Source organism: Castor canadensis, chromosome 11 (assembly GCF_047511655.1).
Source record: "Castor canadensis chromosome 11, mCasCan1.hap1v2, whole genome shotgun sequence".
Taxonomy (NCBI): domain Eukaryota; kingdom Metazoa; phylum Chordata; class Mammalia; order Rodentia; family Castoridae; genus Castor; species Castor canadensis.
The window spans coordinates 137,284,896-137,304,846 of record NC_133396.1 but is presented as its reverse complement, the minus strand read 5'-3'; the positions used below and the strand labels follow the sequence as shown (position 1 = coordinate 137,304,846).

Here is a 19,951-nt window from a genome sequence, read left to right as displayed (position 1 = left end):
GTTTGGAGTCTGGAGTTTGCCAGTAGCCTCCCTGAGCCTTAGTTTACTCATCTGAAAAAAAAGTTAAGATGATAATATCTACTTTCGTCTATTTGAAGGATTAAATAATATATGTGAAAGCTTTGTGTAAAGCAGCCTACTGCTTCGAGTAATTTCAATGATTCATTCTGGAGCTTACATTAAGTCTTCTATTGGAGTGTGCACAGAAGTGTGCTCGTTGACACGTTAAAAATAATTACAGTAATCTGTCATCGGGACACTTTAACACATCCCTGTGAAATTAGAAAATGGGGAGTTTTTTTGTCTTCTTATTTCAATTGGAAAATATAGATAAGTCAAAGTTAAAAGAATTTTTCATTGTTTCACCAGTTTTAGGACTCAGGTATCTTGGGAAGCAGTGAAAATTCATGAATGAAATGGAAATCCAAGGAGGTCTCTAGCCATGTAACATTTTCAAAATCTTCCTTTTCATAGATTAGATCATTTGGTCATAGCTGTAGAAGATTTTCTAAAAACAAAAACTGATATTATTGGAGACTGCTATATAGAGATTTTTGAGTTTTTTTGCACATGTTGGTACTTTATTTTTTCTATGTTTGAATAAAATTCCATTACATGGGTACACAACATTTTGCATATCTACTCATCAGTTCACCGACATTTGGGTAGTTTCCAATATTTGCTATTATGAGTGACGCTGTGATGATCATTGACGTGCAAGGTTCTGCATGGACACGTGCTTTTGTTTCTCATGGGTGTATACCTGGTGACATTGCTGGATCACATAACTCTATAGTAAACCACTTGAGGAACCACCAGGTGTTTGCCAAAGTGAAGGCGCCATTGCACATTCTGACTGGTGACATATGAAGGTTCTAACTTCTCTACATCTTTGCTGAAACTGTTATTATCCATCTTTTTGTTATACCCATTGGATGAAGTGATAGCTTATTGTGGATTTGATTTATAGCTCCCTGATGAATAATGTCAAGCATCATTTGATATCACTACTATCTCTCTCTTCCTCTCGAACTGTCTACTCAGTCCTTTGCCAATTTCTTTTTTATTGTTTTTATGTTTATTCATATGTGTATATATTGTTTGGGTCACCTCTCCCCCTTATCCTCCACCCCTCTACCCCCACTCCCACCCCCTTGCTTCCAGGAAGAACCTGTTTTTCCCTCTTGTTCTCCACTTTTGTTGAAGAGAAAGCATAGGCGATAATAAGAAAGTTAGTATCTATCTAGTTAGAGATAAAGATAGCTCTACAGAGAGATTCCTAGCATTGCTTCCATGCACTTGTGTATTGCAACCCACATTATTTCCTTTCTACCGGATCTCTTCACTACTTCCTGGTCACCTTCCCATAGTGGCCTCTGCCAGTTTAAGATTACTATATTTGCTTGCCTACAGTGGACACATCGGCCACATTCAAGTTTTAGGCTTCCTTCCCTTTCCCTATTTCTCCCGTGTGCAGTCTCCTCTTAATGTGTGACCCATGTCCAATAATATTACTGCATTTGTTTTAGGTCTATAATCCACATATGAGGGAGAACACATGACTTTTTGGCCTTCTGAGCCTGGCTAACTTTGCTTAAGATGATATTCTCCAGTTTCATCCATTTACTTGCGAATGACAAAATTTCATTCTTCTTTGTGGCTGAATAAAATTCCATTGTGTATAAATACCACATTTTCTTAATCCATTCGTTAGCGGTGGGGCATTTTGGTTGTTTCCATAGCTTGGCTATTGTGAATAGTGCTGCAATAAACATGGGTGTGCAGGTGCTTCATAAATACTAAATTTAAAATATCAACAAAAATATTTAAAAAATTAGTGAACTGGTCTGGATGGACATATAATAATATGTAGTAATCTCGTGTCAAAAGTAGACTAAAATCCACTTAATTAATATCCCTTTCAGGTTTCTGGTGTTAGCTCTGCCATGACGTGCATATTTCCAAAGATTCAAGGACAGGAGATGGGGCAGGATGGTGGGTTTTGAGAGAAAGAAAGATTTAAGACCCTAGCTGGTGCTTTATTCCAGGGAGTCATTTCTTCTGAATGCATTGACATTGGGCTTATTTTCTATAAGTATTTCCTAACCACGGACATTCTGTTAAAAACATTTGATAGATAAGATCCCAGCTCGTAGCAGATATTATTCCTGTATTTACTCCAAGGTCCAGTTACCCTCTTGACAAAGAGATTAGATCAGTCAACCACTTTCTTTTTTCTCTTGCAGGACTTCTACAGTAATCACAGTGAATTTATTTCAAACCAGGTGTGTTAACTCTTTTCTCTCCAGGGAGAAAAATAAGAAAATCATTTTTTGACAATTTAAACATTATATTTAGAATTAATCCTGATTTCTTTAATTTAGAAATTTACTGAATATTTTATGCATACTATTTTATTTCATCATAGAAGTAACCTGGCAAGACTAGGTGGGGGGTAGTAGTCAGTGTTTACAAATGCAGAAACTGAACCTCAGAAGAAGTAAACATTTCTTCCCAGCTTATGTAAGTAGAGTGTTGTAATTAAGATGTGAATCCATCTGTTAAGATTCACTTCCCATGTATCACACTGATTCTCTTCAACCCTCAGATGCTGTGACCCCAGCATGTGTTATCCACGTTTGAAAGTTAGGATGGGTTATTTAGTTTCTCCCAAAGACACTTGGAAGAAACCTTTTGCTAATTTGGAAGCAGGTGCTGAGCCTCTAAAATTTATCATAATGACTCTTGGTTGTTTGATATTGGAATGTCAGAAAGTGAGTCTAGCATTGCAGAAATACTTTAAATTCTGTGCACACACCTTACTTCACATACCCTTTTACTCACTTGAAGTAAGTAAAATGGCAGGTATCAAAATATGGAACGCTAAAGTCCTTGTGATCAAGAGGATGGAGAAAAGAATACTTAGAGAATAATAGAACTCCTCTAGTGTATTCTGACCAAGTCTAAATCCAGGCAGTAGACAGGGGTTGAATGAGATTCTCTTAGGGCCCAAGTGCCTCCCTGGGTGGGTGTTAAGGGTCTCCTTATCCTTAAGAATGTCTCTGTGCTTTTCTTTCCTTCCTTCTTGCTCTCTTCCAAGCACAAAGAAACCCCAAACTTTTTATCACTTTTGCATTATGTGTTGAACACTTTGCCTGTTGTATTTTCAATAGTTCTCATATTTCTAACAGCACAAAAGTTGCAGGCTACCCTGTCCTCTCTTTCTCCACCTTTTTTTGGAGGCAGCAAAATAGTTTCAACTGCAAGAAGGATGGTAATAGGTGTGTGTGTCATTGTGTATATCTGTATGTAGGGGTTAGTAAGTGGAGGATAAATAGTAGTTTGAAAAAATTGAACAATCTGTATCTGGTTGTTAAAATACTCAAACATGTAATTTGAGTGTTCTCATAAGCAAGTACTTATTTTATCAGTGGGTTGGAAGTGGTCCTACTTAGTGTACAAGAAATTTATTATCTTGACTTTCTACAAATCACATAAACTGAACCATTTATAAAAGAGAAATAATGTGTTTATAAACACTGCATGTATGCATTTAAATAGTTCCTTTGTGATATGTTTCACACATTGTATGTGACAGTGACAATAATTACATACATTAAGTACTTAAAATTCATGTTGTTCCTTATTATACTGTAGTCTATTGAACAGTACCTAATAAAAAACAGAGTTAGTAGGATTTCAGAAACATGATGTCCTGAAACCAAGAATTATGTTGTATTATGCTACTTGTTAATATATTCCTGGGGGTTCAACATTAATTCCCCACAACTTATGTATAAGATGAATCAAGATTTGGATATAATGGGTGAGACTATTAAGATTGTTTCTTAGTGTTCTGAAAAAATGTCCACAGAAAAGTAACAGGAATTTCATGTGAGGTGGGTGTGCTCATGGCTGAGCTGGTAAGAGCCATGAGCCAGGGCTACTGCCTTGTCTTTCTTAGATACCTTGGTCTGTGTCTTTGGGGAAATTATTTAACTTATTGGAGACTGAGTGTTCTTAACTGTGAAATGTGTCCTCTTCTCTAAAGTGCCTATTTCATTGGGTCACAGGTAGCAATACAGGAGACCATGCTGAGAATACTGACCCTTGGCTCTTCTGATGAGCCACTCTTTAACCCTTCCAATCTCAAAGGCAACTCCTTGGTAAGGCCTTCTCCTCTGTGCTCCACATCTCCCCCACCTCCCTCATTTTGTTCTCCATCAATCACATTGTTCTTTCTTTCATAGCACTTCTCAGTTTGCGAAATTATCTTGCTAACATATTTGTTTACTGGTTTGTTTTCTGTCTGCTCCCTTAGACTGTGAGTTTCATAAGGTTAAGAAACTGCTTCCTCTGCCTCCTCTGTGCTAATATCTAAAGCAATGTCTGGAAAATGGTGAGCACTGAGTGAGTATAGGGGCAGAAAATGGGCATGGAAGAGGTACTGGTGTAAAGCACCATGTCAGTTGGCTACATTGATTTCATATTAAAAAGTTTGGCTTCCATTTATCTAGATGCTATCTACATCTACATTGTTTATCTTTATCTACATGGTCTTCCTTAGAAGAAAAAGTAAGAAAACAGCCCCCCTGTAAGATTTGAGGCAAGCAGAATTGGTTTTTTATTCACTCTCTATCTTTTAAAAACTAGATCTATGGAAAGCATCTGTGGAGTGAGCTATGGTGAGTACACAATAAGCTGTTAAAATGGGCCACATTTGCAATTTTTGAAAGGAAATGACATAGGAATGACCTGTTGTGCCTGTGGAGGACTTAATATGGGAATTAATTACTCATGGGATTGAACAAGAGCAGATGAAGAGATAAGCTCTGGCCAGAGTGAAGGCTTCATCTCTTGGATTGTAATGAGACACCTTGGATATCCAGCTGTACCCACTGTGACTTAAACCATTTAGAGGTGATCTTTCATGGATATCAGCTCTTGTTATGAAAGCTCACTTTACTGTTAATAAGTTTATTCAACTCAAGCCACAGGGGGGATATCATTTTGACATGACAGATAATCCTTAGGCATTTAACCATCTAAAAATAGAAATGCCTCAATTCTTGGATCAAAATGTGTATATGTTTAGAGAAGGATGGAAGAGAATGATCTTTTTGTTTTGTTTGGAAAGGCTGGCTGATTGAATGCCCTCCCAGGGGAGGCAATAGTGCCTGGTGTTAATGTCATCAACTCTGTGATCACAGTAACAGGGTTCAGTCACGGCCAGTCAATTAATTCTATGATCAGAACTCTATAAGCCTGAATTTCCTCAGCCATAAGGTGGAGGTAATAAGGACAAGGTTGTTTGAAGATTGAGTAGCATAGACACATGGAGAGGACTGTCCTCCACATGGTAACTGTTAATATTGGTGAGTATAATTCACCTCTTCACCTGGACATTGTTATGATTGGAACATATCCCCAAACTTAATGTGTTGGAAAATGAATGCACAATGCAATGGTGTTGAGAGCTAGAATCTTTTATCTGTGATTAGGTCACGAGGGCTCTTTCCTTATGAATGCTGTCACCATGGGAGTACATTCTTGATAAAGCTTTGCCCTCTCCCCCATCTTCTGCCATGAGATGAGGTAATACAAAGGCCCACACCAGGAATAGACTTTTTAATCATAGCATCCCAGCCTTCAGAACTATAAGGAATAAATTTCTGCTCTTTATAAATTACCTAGTCTCAGGTATTCTGTTACAGTAGCACAAAATGAATTAAGACAGTCACCCAAAAAAGGGAAATAAAGATCTGCTATCTTGCTTCTGTGGCCCTATTGCTTTTGTGGCTTTTTGAAGTGAAATGTTTCCACTATTCTCTCAGAGCTCTGGAGGAGTAAAAATTATAATAAGACTTTGATAGGCTGATGAATAAATCAAGTGACAGGAGAGACAGTTCAGAATCATGGGGAGAAGAATCAGGGACTGCAGAAGGTGCACTGTGAGGCATGGTGTCTGAGGCAATTGTTAAACATTGCTAGTTTTCTGTACTTCTTCAGAGGAAAATTAGTGCTTTTTGAAATGTATTCCTTTTTCAGAGACCTGCACTAAAATATCTTATCTTTGGGGTGCGTTAATGTGAACAAAATATGAGAAAACCAATTCTTATCTCTTGGTTCTTTAAGGCTTCTGTTTTTATTAGAGACAGAGAGACCTTATTTTTTTGTCCAAAATATTAAATTAGCAGTATCAGCTTTATGTGAATAATTTGAAATGGCTCAGGTTGGTTAACCACTATAAAACCCAGAAGAAAATGATATATAAATATGCCCTCCACCTGCACAAATGTATACAAATATATGTACAGATATAGTGAAGGGCATGTTGCATTCTTTTTAAAAGAACTTGAAATAAGACAGAAAACATGGCTCGATTTTAATACTTGTGTTGATTGATAAAGCCCTTTAATATTTACCTAGGTAACCCTGTTGCATAGAGATTTAGGCTTTCTTTTGGGGTTAGGTAACCCTGTTGCATAGAGATTTAGACTTTCTTTTGGGGTGTTGCTTATATTTTGGCTTGAATTACAAAACCTGATGGTTTATTTGTATCAGCCAATTCTGTAAATTGTCATAATGCCCTTTCTGGGCAGTGTGAAGAATAAGGCCAAAAAAGAAGGTTCTTGTATGTAAAAAAAATGATAATAAAAATGATTAGGATTTAAGGAAAATATAGGACTTACAACTATTAGGAGACATAAGCTATCTAGTTTAATTTAAATGCTCCTTAAGTAAGTATTTATTAATATCTAGCTATGCATTGGGTTCCTCCTAGAGAGGAGAGATCTAAGGATAAGGTTGGGGACAGAGAGGAGTAAAGGAAACCAGGAAACATAGAAATATTATAATATTTTATTATAAAATCTTTTTTTATCAGTATGGAGTTTGAACTCAGGGCTTCACACTTGCTAGGCAGGCTCTGTACTACTTGAGCCACCCTGCTAACCCTAGAATATTCTTGAGTGATTCTCCTTATCGTAGTCTTTGTAAGTGGACACAGTAACCTGGACAGTCAAGTTTATCCAAGGGCTGGCTATGCAATCTCTAGATAAATAAATGCATTTAGGTTCTTGTTTGCCAAGAGTTTTCACCAGCATCTACAGCTGTGAATTATGCTTTAAGGTTATGTAATATGGGTGCTGTGTGCATATTACCAAGGTCTATGTATGGATATATTTTAATCTATATTCTATCTATATCTTTTTACATACAACTCTAGTCTCTAGCATCTCATTATTTCCAAGTTCACACTTGCAGAATATGTGCCCATATTCTAGAAAAGATATGCCAAGCTGTTTGGTGGTAGCCTGAGCTAAGAAAGCTTGCTGATCTTTAGCCAGGAGTGCTTCTTTCAAACAAGTCTTTAATAGATCTTGCTTCATTCAGATGCAAACCACAAATGTGGTATGTTCTGAAGATGATACATCTGGCAAGAACTTTATTGATGCAACAACATTTGCTGATAAATATCACTTTCTTCTCAAATTGTCCGAATTTTTAGATTTACAAAGCATGGATTACTTAGCTATATGTTTGGCTATTTTTGTTCTTTCTAGTATCTTCCATAAAGAAAAGAACAGTTTTTACTGTTCTTGACTAGCCTTACAAGTTTAACTCTTATGGGCATATAACAGATTTTAACATTTAAGATAGTCATTCTTATTAATCATTTCCCCCAAAGTTAAAAAAATCCTCGCCCTTTGGTTTTTTTCACATCAATTTTTAGATTTTTTTTTAGTTTCTAAAAGCTACCTATACATATTGAAATTCCACTAAGTTTATAAGTTAATTCAAAGATTGCTGCATCTTAGTACTTATTTCTCAAGTTCCCTGAAGTAGTTTATATCTCTCAATAAAGCTTTGCAGTTTTCTGCAAGCAGCTTATCACAAAACAGGGGTTTGAAGAAAACTTTCTTCAGCAGGTACTGGAAGCAAACCAGCAAATTACTGAAATTATTGAATTTGTGAGCTGCTTGTTTTAGTCCATTTATGCTGCTATAACAACATATGTGAGATGGGGTAACTTTTAAAAAGCAAAAATTTATTTCTTAGCGTTCTGGAGGCTGGGAGGTTGAAGCTTAAGGAAATGAAAGGTTCAGAGACTGATAAGGGCCAGCTCTTTCTGCTTACAAACGCAGCCTTGGTGCTATGTCTTGACATGGCAGGAGGTGACAGGGCAGAAAGGACCCATGCTGGTTCCCTCCAGCCTTTTTATAAGGTGGCACTGATCCATTCATTAGGGCAGTGTCCTGAAGACTTAATCATTTCCCAAAAGGGCCTGCCTACTTCTTAATACCTCCACAGTGGGCACTAAGGTTCCACATGAATTTTGGAAGGATCACATTTAAACCATTGCACAATGGGATACTAGTCTTCACCATCAAATTAGAGTTTAGAAAGTTGCTTTATATACAGCATTTTATTCAATCCTCTCGATTATTATGAAGTGAAGGCTACCATAATCCCCATTTTTACAGCTAGCCTCTGCCCAAGGTGCTTTTTTTAATCCTCATCCATGTAGCTTTAAATCCTGAATATCCTTCAAAGTCAGTTAAAATGTTACCTCTTCCCCACTGAATGTCTTGATCTCCCCACTGTGCTCAAAGACGTAATCTTCCCTTTTAATTGTCTTTATCTAGATCTTTCAAAAGAAATGCATAAATTCATTTTATTATGCCTTCTTAAGTCTCTAGGTCACCACAGTACCCAGCACAGTGTCTGTTATGTAGAGGAAGCTCAGGTGGCCACACAGCTAATGGCTGGAAATCCTGTGAGACAGCAGAAGGAGGATTTTGACCCTGCAGGCACCATCCACATGGCTAGCATCCCAGGTGCACTCAAGTCCCAGGCAGCCACCATTCATGGATTTCCTAATGAAACCCATATTTTCATCTTAGGATACTTATCTCTATTACTGATTTTATTCCATATTTTATATAACTCCTTTGCCATGCTCTTCCCAGTGTGATGGAATCTATCCTTCGTGGAAAGAATATTAAAAATGTCACATTTGCAAAATACTTCCTACTTCAAGTCTCCTCTCCCTATTCCGTCTCTCATTTCCTTTATCTCAGAAAACTGTATTTTGTGTGCATGCTATTGTGCTAGATATTTTTAGATTTTTATCAGATTGCTTTGTGAAATCCAAATGTTTATATATACTGCATTTTTAAAATCACCTGAAGATGTTAAAAGCGGTCTCAGACTGCAAATGTAGTGGAAATATTATGTACTCATGTGTGAAAATGGAAAAATGAGACATACTGAAACTATTCCAGAAATAGGGGTGGGGGGATAAAGGGAAATGATGGAGGGGGTGAACTCAACTATGACATATTGTAAGAAATTTTGTAAATGTCACAATGTACTTCCAGTACAACCATAATATGATATGAAAAATAATTTTTAAAAGGCAGTGCTATAATGTTCTTTATTGATAGGTCAGTGTGGCATCTTAAACATACAACAAAGGAAATACCTAATTGAGCTGATGGCACAAAATGCAACTGTGTAATTTATGTTTAGTTAGGTAATACAGTGTTTCAGATGAACCCTCAAAGACTGGTATGGAGTGAACAGATAGGTGTAATATAAGCCTATTTGAATGTTATAATAAGCAGAAAGTGCACAATTTCTTGGGGTTTTTATTGGTCAGAATAAAACGTTTTGCATTGTGAAGACAGACCTATATTCAAGCATTAATACATTTACAGTATCAGTGTTCCCAGTTCTCATTAAATTTGTAAAGAAAGGAACATTATTCTTTTCATTCTTAAGAAGATCTAAAGGGAAATTCATTGTAGTTTGCTTTTGTAAGCATAATGAAATAAAAATAACAACATAGAGTCCTGACTGGGGGGGAGGGGGATCCAAGTAAGTTGTTTTGTGTCCCAATTTATTTTTTATTCTTCTCTAACTTTAGATCAGCACCAGTTTCTGTCCTCTCTTTCCAAACAGAGAGAGGTCAACATAAACATGCCTGTCAAGGGTCTGACAGAACAGATTTATTGTGCAAGTTAGATTTTGTTGGAGTACTCTCCCCTTACATTTTGCCTCAGGTGTTGGTGTTTTGAAATATACATATATATTTCTGTCCGAAAGAATGCAAGCATAAAACACATAGGTTATTCCAAGAACTTTGAGGCATTATTTGCTAGTGAAAAAAGTTATGAGCATATTCCTCGCAGCTAGGAGAACTACAGGAATAGTGAGAAAAATAACGTGTGAAAAGTCAAGCACCTGAAGGCTTAATGCATATACTCGAAAGAAAAATAAGACATTTACAAATGCATATTCTTTATATAGACCCTATACTCTTTGTTCTAAATGAAGCTGTGCCTATGTATAAGAAATCATATGAAAATTGAAACATTTTTATATACAGGTCAAGAAAAAATATCATGCTCCCTCCTCTTTTCTTTTTTTAAATTCATCACCTAGATGATTCAGGTTAATTATTTTTCTGACCTAAATCTTTTGGGAAAAGACTTTAATTATCCAGATAACCTTGCATGTGTAACAAAGTTTAAGCATGGCAGAGAACTTGAAGAATTTATTTTTACAATGTAAATTCAGTTAAACCACTTATTGACATCATGTGATTAAAAATGCAAAGAAAAATGATTTCTTAGTTTAACATACATGAATGGGGGCCATTGGTTGGAATCAGCCCAACATCTTCAATGACCATGTCACGGGAATAGTGCTCAGTGTACCCTGGCCCAGCACTCTCCTCCTGGGGTGAGCTGTGAGCCAGGTTCAGTGCTTCATCAGTTTCCTGTGGCTGCTGTAACAAACTTAAAACACCCACACAAATCATAGATCCTGTCATAATTCTCAGAGCTTGAAGTCTGAAGTGGTGATGTTAGCAGGCCTCACTTCCCCTGAAACTCTGGGCAGAATCTTTCTTTGCCCCTTCTTACCTCTAAAGTTGGCTTACCAATATTTGTGTTCCTTGGCTTGAGGCCTTGTCACTCTCTGCAATTGGTAACAGTGTTCTCTCTGTATGCCTGTGACTTCACATGACTGTCATCTTAAAGGATCCTAGTTGGATTTAAGGGTCCACTCCGGTAGAATATGGCCTCATCTTAACTAATTACATCTGCAACCATACTATTTCTAAATAGGCTCACATTCTAGGGTACTGGGGGTTAGGACGTTGACATATCTTTTCAGGATAACCCAATTTAACACACAACAAGTGTCTGATTCTATTTTTAGGTTACAAGTCTGCTCAGCAGTACTGAATTCAACACAACCCCCACCTTGACATACCCAATGGCCACTTTGATGTCTTAGTAATAATCTACCTGGATACCCTGATCCTCTACTTACCATCCTGAAACATTCACCTCCCATCATGGCTTGCTAATGTTCCTGGAATGAAGAATTGATAGTTTATCTAAATGAATAGAAAATTTTGGTTGTTACCTGTGGTGTTGTGTCAAGGCTTATCTGATGATATAAGTCCGTATCATCATTTGATATGGATTTATTCATTTTGGTATTCTGGGGCCTTATCTATGTCTTCCAGGGTTATCACTTTTAATTTTAGTAGGCTTTTCTGAGTTGACATCATCCACCTCCATGCTAATAATTGCTGCATTCATATGTCTGTCCAGGATCTTACCGCTGAGCTGCCTACCAGACACTTCCATGATGGTGTGCCCCAAGAACATTTTTCATGTCTCAATTGAGCATATATATCCCCGAGGGGCAGAAATCTCAGTATCCTTTATTCTTTCCTTTCTCATTTGTTGATTAATTCCCATCCTTTCAACTTTTTTTTCCCCAGTAATTCTTATCTAAACCTTTTAACCCACCCCCCAGTTACTGCCTCAGTTCAAACCCTTTTCTTCTTCTTTGGTGATACTGGAGCTTAAACTCAGGGCCTCATGCTTGCTAGGCAGGCATAAAACCACTTGAGTCACTCTGCCAGCCCTCAAATCTATTGCTTTCCTTGAGTCTTTTCCTATGCTTTTCCCATGGATCCTTCCATTTACAGACATATCCTTGTTTAATCAGTCTTGTGCACAATGTCTAGGATAATATTCTGAATACATCTCTTTCTTGCTTAAAATCCATTGCCAGCACACTTGAATTTTGTACTTTTAACCTGGTAGTTTAGTTTTGAAGCCCTTAGGTACCTCCCTGGTTAGGTCTCCTGCCCTGCTCCATCCAGGCTGAGCTGGGTGCTGTCCCTGGATCTAATATGTCATTGGGTGTACTAGTGCCTATGTTCCTAAAGTATGTCTGCTAGGAATAAGCTCCTATGATATTTCATCCTGCCAATACACAGGATTAATTCTTTTAAATTCTGTTCAAGAAAATGTTCATAATGGGGACACCTAGTTTCTGTTCTCATTCTAATAGAACTCAATTCTAATTGAAAAAATTTCAGAAGAGTTGAATTATTTGAATTCAACTTAATTTTTGATCTTTATCCATCAAAATAAGGTTAGAATTCTCCTTTTATCCACTGCACAATTGACTAGAAAAATCAATTGCATGAATATAGTTCTTCTGTTCCATTATTATTAATAAGTTATTTTGAAGTCAAAGCACATGTAGAGGTGTACTAAAGCAGTCCTAAAACTCAGCTGGATTGATTACTGTTCCCCTGAATAGCTATTAAGGCTATTTGGCCTCAAAAATTATTATCTGAAGACAATTTTGTTACAAAAGGAAAAGTATCATACTAGATAACAAACAATGGGTTGATGTAGGCTGTGTGGGAGCTGAACTGAAAAGCACCTAATCGATCACCAATTTTTGGCTGTCATGATGACTGAATTATCTGGGTGAACAATAGTGTGGTGAAAAAGAACTTGCTATATGACCTGTCTGACCTCTGCATCATCAGTTGTACAACAATTGGATTGATTACCTTGTGACTGGCCTAAACTATCTGGAAGACGATCAATTTTCTGTCATGTCTAATCCTGTCCCTATAATAATACAGGCTATTGCTAAGATGGCATTCTACTCAATTCTCTGTCACTGGCGAACAAGGTCATTGTAACTGGAGGACAGGAGCCTTTTACCATCGTGTGAACGGGGGATTTGGATTTCAACAGTGCCTTAAAAATGAATCATTCTTAATTTAATCAGAGTATGTGTAGCTAAGTGGTAATACTTCACTCAGGTAGTACTTGAAAAGTCTGGTTGTATCATTTCAACATCCTTTGCTGACTTTCTACCATGATTTTGAAAATATCAAATGTTTTGCCACCTGCATGAACTTGACTTTTCTATTTTATTCTTGTGCTATATTCTAGGATATGTGTTTAATTCTTAAAAATGAATGAATGTTAGTGTGGCTACAGAGTGAGTGATGGATACAAAAAAGAATCATGTAGTAAATAACATATTAACAAGTGACAGAATCTCTAAAAATAAGCATTGGTCCTTGATAATGAATAGAGCAATTGCAAAATACTTAGAAAAGACTTCAGCATTTTGGTCTACCTAAGTACACATTTGTTTTGACAGTAGGAACCCAAACATTGAACACAGGCTAAGAAAAGGCTAATAATTTTGCTGAGTTTGACAGATCACTAAAACTTACTTGTGAATGAAATGTTGAGAGCTGCTGAAATTTAACTTATGTCATCCTGAACTTAGAATTTCTTGCCAAGTATGTTAATTGCAATTCCTTTTGGAAGCTCTCGTAGTTAGAATTTAGGTGTGCAAGTATTGTTATCTGCCACAATCTTCAATTTGCTATTTCAACCATCAATTGTACTAGGAATATTCTTCAAAAGAATTCTTATAGAAGTAGATTTAAGGAGGATTCACATTGCTTGAGGCAGAGAAAGTCTACAGGGAAGGATACAACTTTTCTTTAAAACAGCATTCATAGAACCCAAAAGGTTGAGAGGTTTATACCAAGTGATGTATGCAACTAAAGTAAAGGTCATTTGATTATAAGAATTAAAGAGGCAGTTCTGAAAAATTTTGGAAGAATTTAAAATCAGTTGTTTAGAATAAAAGAAACTTGTTGGTTTTTCTTTTTGTCCCTTGATGACTATTTTTTAAAATAATGCCAGTAGAACCAGATTCAGATATATTTGTGGTTTTCCATCTTGCTTATATGATTTGAGGATTGTGATTGCTTGGGTTAACTGCCATATTTTACACACACACACACCACACACACATACATGCAAACACACACACACACACACACAAACATAGGCACACACATTTCTTTTAGCTCATCTATTAGAAATACATGAATTTAGGAATATAGGATAAAAATTAACAAGAGGAACAAAACCCTTACAAGTGGTAAATCTTTTGATCTGGTGGTTTTTTGTAATAATACACAACAAATTGATATAAGATTTATTCACTTTGTGATAATTCCTGCATAGTCTGTGCACTTTTCTGTATGCAGATTATACTTCACAAAATTTTTAAAAATTGTATTTTTAAAAGAGATGCTGGCAGATTGTTACCCTGATTTTGCAAAAGAGAAATATTTTAGTGAGCAGCAATGCATCAGTTTTAAGTAGGTTCTGGTCATTAATTAGTTTCTAACTGATTGTTGTTTTGTGGAGATAATTACTGGGTATACAAATTCATCAGAGATGCTTAATTTAATAACTGAATATATATGTATATTAATATGTGTCTGTGTGAGTGGAAGGAGTGAGAGGTGAGGGAGTTTTTACAACTTGATTAATAATGGAAAAGTTATTTTCATAAATAAAGCAGCACAATTGTATTTTCTGCAAAATGTAAACTCATGGCAGTGATGTTCTGGAAATGTATTAGCTCATGAAAGTTGGCTTGTACTTGTTGGCAGGAGATGAATGCTGAATTCTCAAGAATTTTGTGAGCTAGTTATTAAGCAGAACTGTTATTAGAAATTAATAATTTATAATTATATTTCAAGAGGTAACATTTAAAATATATCATCTCCTAATTGACATTTTATCATTCTCTGTGCTCTTGAGTTTATGCACATGTATCTGCAGACAGGAGAAACTGTATAGCAGTGTTCCACTGTGTTCTCTTCCCAATTTTGTGTTCAATGATATCAGGCTAATATTGTGAGATCCATCCTGTATTTGTATTTCAAAAAGAGGCCGACACTACAAATCGTGTCTCCCCTTCCAAACTTCAAATGGCAGTTCTTAGAATGAGTATAATTAAAATGACAAAAGATAACAAGTGTTGGAGAGGGTGTGGAAGAAAGGGAACCCCAGTGCACTGTTGGGGGACGTGTCAATTGTGAAGCTGCTAGTTCCTCAAAAAATTAAAAATAGAACTCTCAGGTGACCCAACTATCCTTCCTCTGTGTACATGTCCAAAGGAAATCAAGTCAGTATCTTGAAGGGATATCTGTAGTATCATTATTTATGATAGCTCCAGATATAATGGAACTAGCTTTTGATGGTTGAATGGATAAAGAAAATGTGATATACACACACACATGCATACACACACCCCTGGAATATTATTTAGCTCTAACATAGAAGGAAATCTTGCCATTTACGACAACTTGCAGATATTACACTAAGTGAAATAAGCCAGAAACAGAAAGACAAATACCATACCATGTCACTCATGTGTAGAATCTAAAAATGTTGAACTCATAGAAGAGAGGTTGGGAGAGGCTCAGGGAGATGTTGGTCAAGGATATAAAGAAAGACTTATGTTGATTGAGTAAGTTCTGCAAACACAAAATGTAGCCTGGTGACTGTGGTTATTAATACCACAGTACACGCTTAAAAATTGCTTACAAGAATGGATCTTAAATGTTCTTAATACATGCATGCACAAACATGTACACACACAGTAACAGTGAGAGGTGATGGACATTTCAATTAGCTTGGTTGTGGTGATCATTTCATAATGCATATGCCTATCAAGACTTCAAGTTGTGTAACTTTAATTTAAACTGTTTTGAATTGCCAATCATACCTCAATAACCCTGCTTTTTTTGTTTCAAAGGGTAGAAAAAGCAAACCTCATTAACATTCATTTTCTTTAGTCAGATTTGTCGTTTCTCACCTTGTAGGACTTGAATGAAGCAGATGGCAAATTTGTAAACTAATTAATCACTGTTCTTGGAGTTGCATTTTGTGTTTAAGAGAGATAATATAGGATGCAGATCAAGCTAAGACTTGCCAAGTCAAGCCACAAAATACAGAAATTACCTTGCTAAAGCCAGAGCTATGGAAAAAGTAAGTGAATGCAGAATTAAATGGGAGTGAAAAAGCTAGCTTAATGACAATTGTGAAGCTGCTGGTAAAAACATGAGTTAAATGACTATTCCTTATAGATAAATACTCACTCAATTATTGTTATGGTGCTTTGTTACTATCAGAATAAGGTAGGATTAGCCCACTAATAAATAAGTATTTGGGAGACAAATATATACCTCTGACAGTTCATTGAATGTACATTATAATGGGTTCATAGTGCAGGACATGAAAGCAAAGAATGCGCATATCATATACTTGAAAGATACTTTTAGGCATATTAAAGCTTATTGTCATATATCATTTTTATTTTAGACATGTTAAATCCTTTCTAATTAGTGCATCACACTTAATGGACCCTGATGGGTTTCTTATAGAGGAAACCATGAATAGAAGGCTAAGTAAGCTTAGAATCTTGATGGCAAGTCACATATAAAATTACTCTGAGAAGGAATAAGATGATATTTAAGATGAAGAAGCAGCTGTCTGACAGATTAGAATTAGCTGAGAAAAACTTTTACAGAATTAATGTTTAGCTGTGTTCTATATAGGATATCAGCTTATAAATGTTCTGTGCGTGTCTTTATCATGCTAGGTTGAGGGTTGGCCAGTTTTTTCCTAAAAGGCAAGAGAGTAAGTACTTTAGGTTTGTAGAGAGTATGGTCTCTGATACAGTGACTCAACTTTGGCACTGTGGAGTGTGGAAGCAACTAGAGATGATGAGTGTGTGAATTGGATCGGCTCTGTTCCCATAAACCCATGGCTGTCATGGATATAGTTTGCAAAGCCTAGATCTATGCCAGTTGAGATTTGATAATCACCCTACCTAATTTGCTCAAAGCCAAAGTTCTCTTTTAGGACCTGAATGACTTCATCAGTTCTACTTTGATCATATTAACTGGAGGATTCCTACACTTTGTTGTGTGTGGAGACTGTGGCAGGGTCAGGTGTGGACTGAGATAGTCACCCAAATGTTTCAGACTCCAACAGTTAGGTGGACCCCTGCTGGAAGAGAGAGCCCTTCCTGCCTAGTACCTTCAGAATTGGAACACCTGCTTTTTGCCTGCCTTCTGCCTCTACTAAAATGTTATTCTTCCCGGGTCTCAAGTGTGCTGGCCTTGGAACTGGAGCTGTGCCATTGGCTCTCCTGGTTCTTAGGCCTTCGCACTCAGATTGGAAGGAAATCATCAATGTTTCTGGTCTCTAGCTTGCTCACTCTCTTATAAATTGTGGGATTTAGCATCCACAATTTCATAAACCAATTTCTTCTAATCTCCATGTACTATTTACATATGTACACTGTATATGCTGTACACATATGCATGTGTATATCTTCTACTCTTGCCATTTATCTAGAGAACTGATGGTCCCATTTGTTCACCAACACCTTTCCCAAGGTGATTGACTCACTGTGTCCACTAGTCCAAAGATAGGTCATAAACTCTGCCCAGTTCTCGCCAGTTCCCTGCTGTGATTCACCTTAAAAATCACTCATACTATGTCATAAAACTATAAATGCACTCTTCCAGAAACCTTCTTCTGTACACCACAATAACAAGGAGGTACTCTCCCTTCACATAGTAGGGCTGATCATCACAGTTCTGTTCAGACACGGTTTTCCTGATGGTCTCAAGGAGTGGACGGTTGTCATTTCTCATTCATCACCATTCAGTCAATACTTACTATGTACCAAGTGTTGTGTTCCAGGTCTGGGGTTGATTAACAGGAGAGACACAAGACTGACTTTTGTGTCCTATTGAACTTAGATACTATGAGACTCTTTCTGTCGTACACTCTTAAGGTATACAAAACAAAATTAGCTTCTCACCTAGTCCTGACTTCTTTCCACTTTGACGGTTGTGTTACCAAGGGAAGAGCTAGGTAATCCTCCAGCCCTACTTGCTTTTAGTTCATTTCAAAAGTCATTAATTTTGGAGGTCACACAGCTGAGCAGTATGCTGTTGGTCTGCCACTGACTTTGATGTAGTTGGAACCTCTGAAATGAAGCCATCTTCATCTTTTAATGGATTAAAATTGTTCTTGGAGAACCTTCCTTTCCCTGTCCAGTCCTGGAGCAGTTGTCATTCAGTTATCTTCCTCTGTCCTGGGGGTAAAGTTTCTGTTCTCTATCTCCTCTGGTCCTCCAGGCAAAAATAGCCTTTTTCTATCTTTCCCCATTCTCCAGGGAAAAGACACCTTTACTGTCCTAATATTTAACTGCAGAATTACCTAGTCCTGGCAGGAGTCACTAAAAACGTGAGTCATAAGATTTTTAAAAAATAAGTAGTCATATTTATTATACAACATAGTATACAACTTTATAAATACAAATATATGTAACTACAACCATATATAAATATAGTTACATGTAACCACATATGTAACTAAAAATACATATGTAACTATACATATAATTATAAGCATATACAAAATAATAAGAAAACAACATTTGTAGGCCTATTGAACTTTTCACGTGTTCACCAAGAGTAAGCATGTTGATTTCTCAGTAGAGGATGGCTTAACAAAGGACAAAGTAGCCACTCAGCTGCACTTTGATTGAATGGCTACGGTGAATCCTGCATGAAATGGACTTATGTCAGCTCACTGTCCCCCAGTATACCCACATGCAGGGTGAAGTCAACACCCCTCTAGAACTGTACTACCTGCAGCGGAAGCATGGCATGTGCTTAGGTAGCTAAGTTCTTTTTAATTATTTATTTTGTTTATTATTGTTGTGCTGGGGGTATGTTGTGACACTTACAAAAGTTCTTACAATATATCATAGCTGAATTCACCCCCTCCATCATTCTTCTTTATCTCCCCACCCCCATTCCTGGAATAATTTCAACAGGTCTCATTTTTCCATTTTCATACATGACTACATAATATTTCTACCATATTCACCTTTGTATACCCTTTCCTTATGTTTTCCCCCTCCCACTGGTACCAACCCCCAGACAGGACCTGTTTTACCTTCCTGTTCTCTGTTTTTGAAAAAAAGAAGAGTCATAAGCCTTTTCTATCAGTAATTTTTCTTTAGATTTATAAGACCAAGAACATCAGATGACCTGCAGATGACAGCAGCACCAGAAAAGCTGACTGGCCAAAATTTACAACTACCCTGATGCTCTCTGCCTGTGGAATCTGCCTCCCTCAAATCCCTGTATGAGCCTGGAGACCACAACCCCAAGGTAAGATAGCCTTTGATGGACTTAGCCACCATCTTTTTTGGTGTGGTGACTTTCCAAATAAATCTTTTTCCTTGCCCAACAATTTGCCCTTAAGTCATTGCCCTTTTCTAGTGGGTTCATAGCTGCAAAAATGTGAACCTTTTTCTATGGGAACGTGAACATAAATAGTGAGGTACAAGTAATAAAACCTCTGTGTCATGCGTCAGTGCACGTACTAAAGCCATTTTTTTAGTTATTCTGTTGTGTCATTTTCCTACTCCATTCTCTGTCCTCCTCCCCACTTTTACCTTACACTTTGACACAGCAACTGGGCTCTGACCTCACTCATACATGGACCTACTTAACTTGTGATTCTAAAGACAGTCATTAACGCTTATGTAGGCCACAATTAAAATAGAAGGCACAACTCTTAGATTTATCCAAATTCTGAAATGAATCCCACTCTTGCTCCAACATGCCATGGTTCATTGACACGTAGTTTCTGTGGGTGTAATCAAGATACTACGAATTGCACGTTAAGTCAGTGTTGCTAAGGTAGTG

General features: G+C 36.9%; 1 long non-coding RNA gene across 11 annotated transcripts in view; it reads left to right on the top strand.

Moving 5' to 3' along the window:
• The window catches only part of LOC109675295 (uncharacterized), a 439,119-nt gene that overhangs the window by 143,256 nt on the left and 275,912 nt on the right, over positions 1-19,951 (top strand). The window contains exons 12-13 of one of the 11 annotated variants that reach the window (XR_012439089.1): positions 2,247-4,166; positions 4,322-9,175. The exons of 7 other annotated variants lie outside the window; for them this stretch is intronic. This is a non-coding gene — a long non-coding RNA (uncharacterized lncRNA). Of the gene's footprint in view, positions 1-2,246; positions 9,176-19,246; positions 19,412-19,951 lie in introns of those variants that run through there. 3 more of the 11 variants (XR_012439071.1, XR_012439073.1, XR_012439085.1) reach the window with 3 other exon arrangements.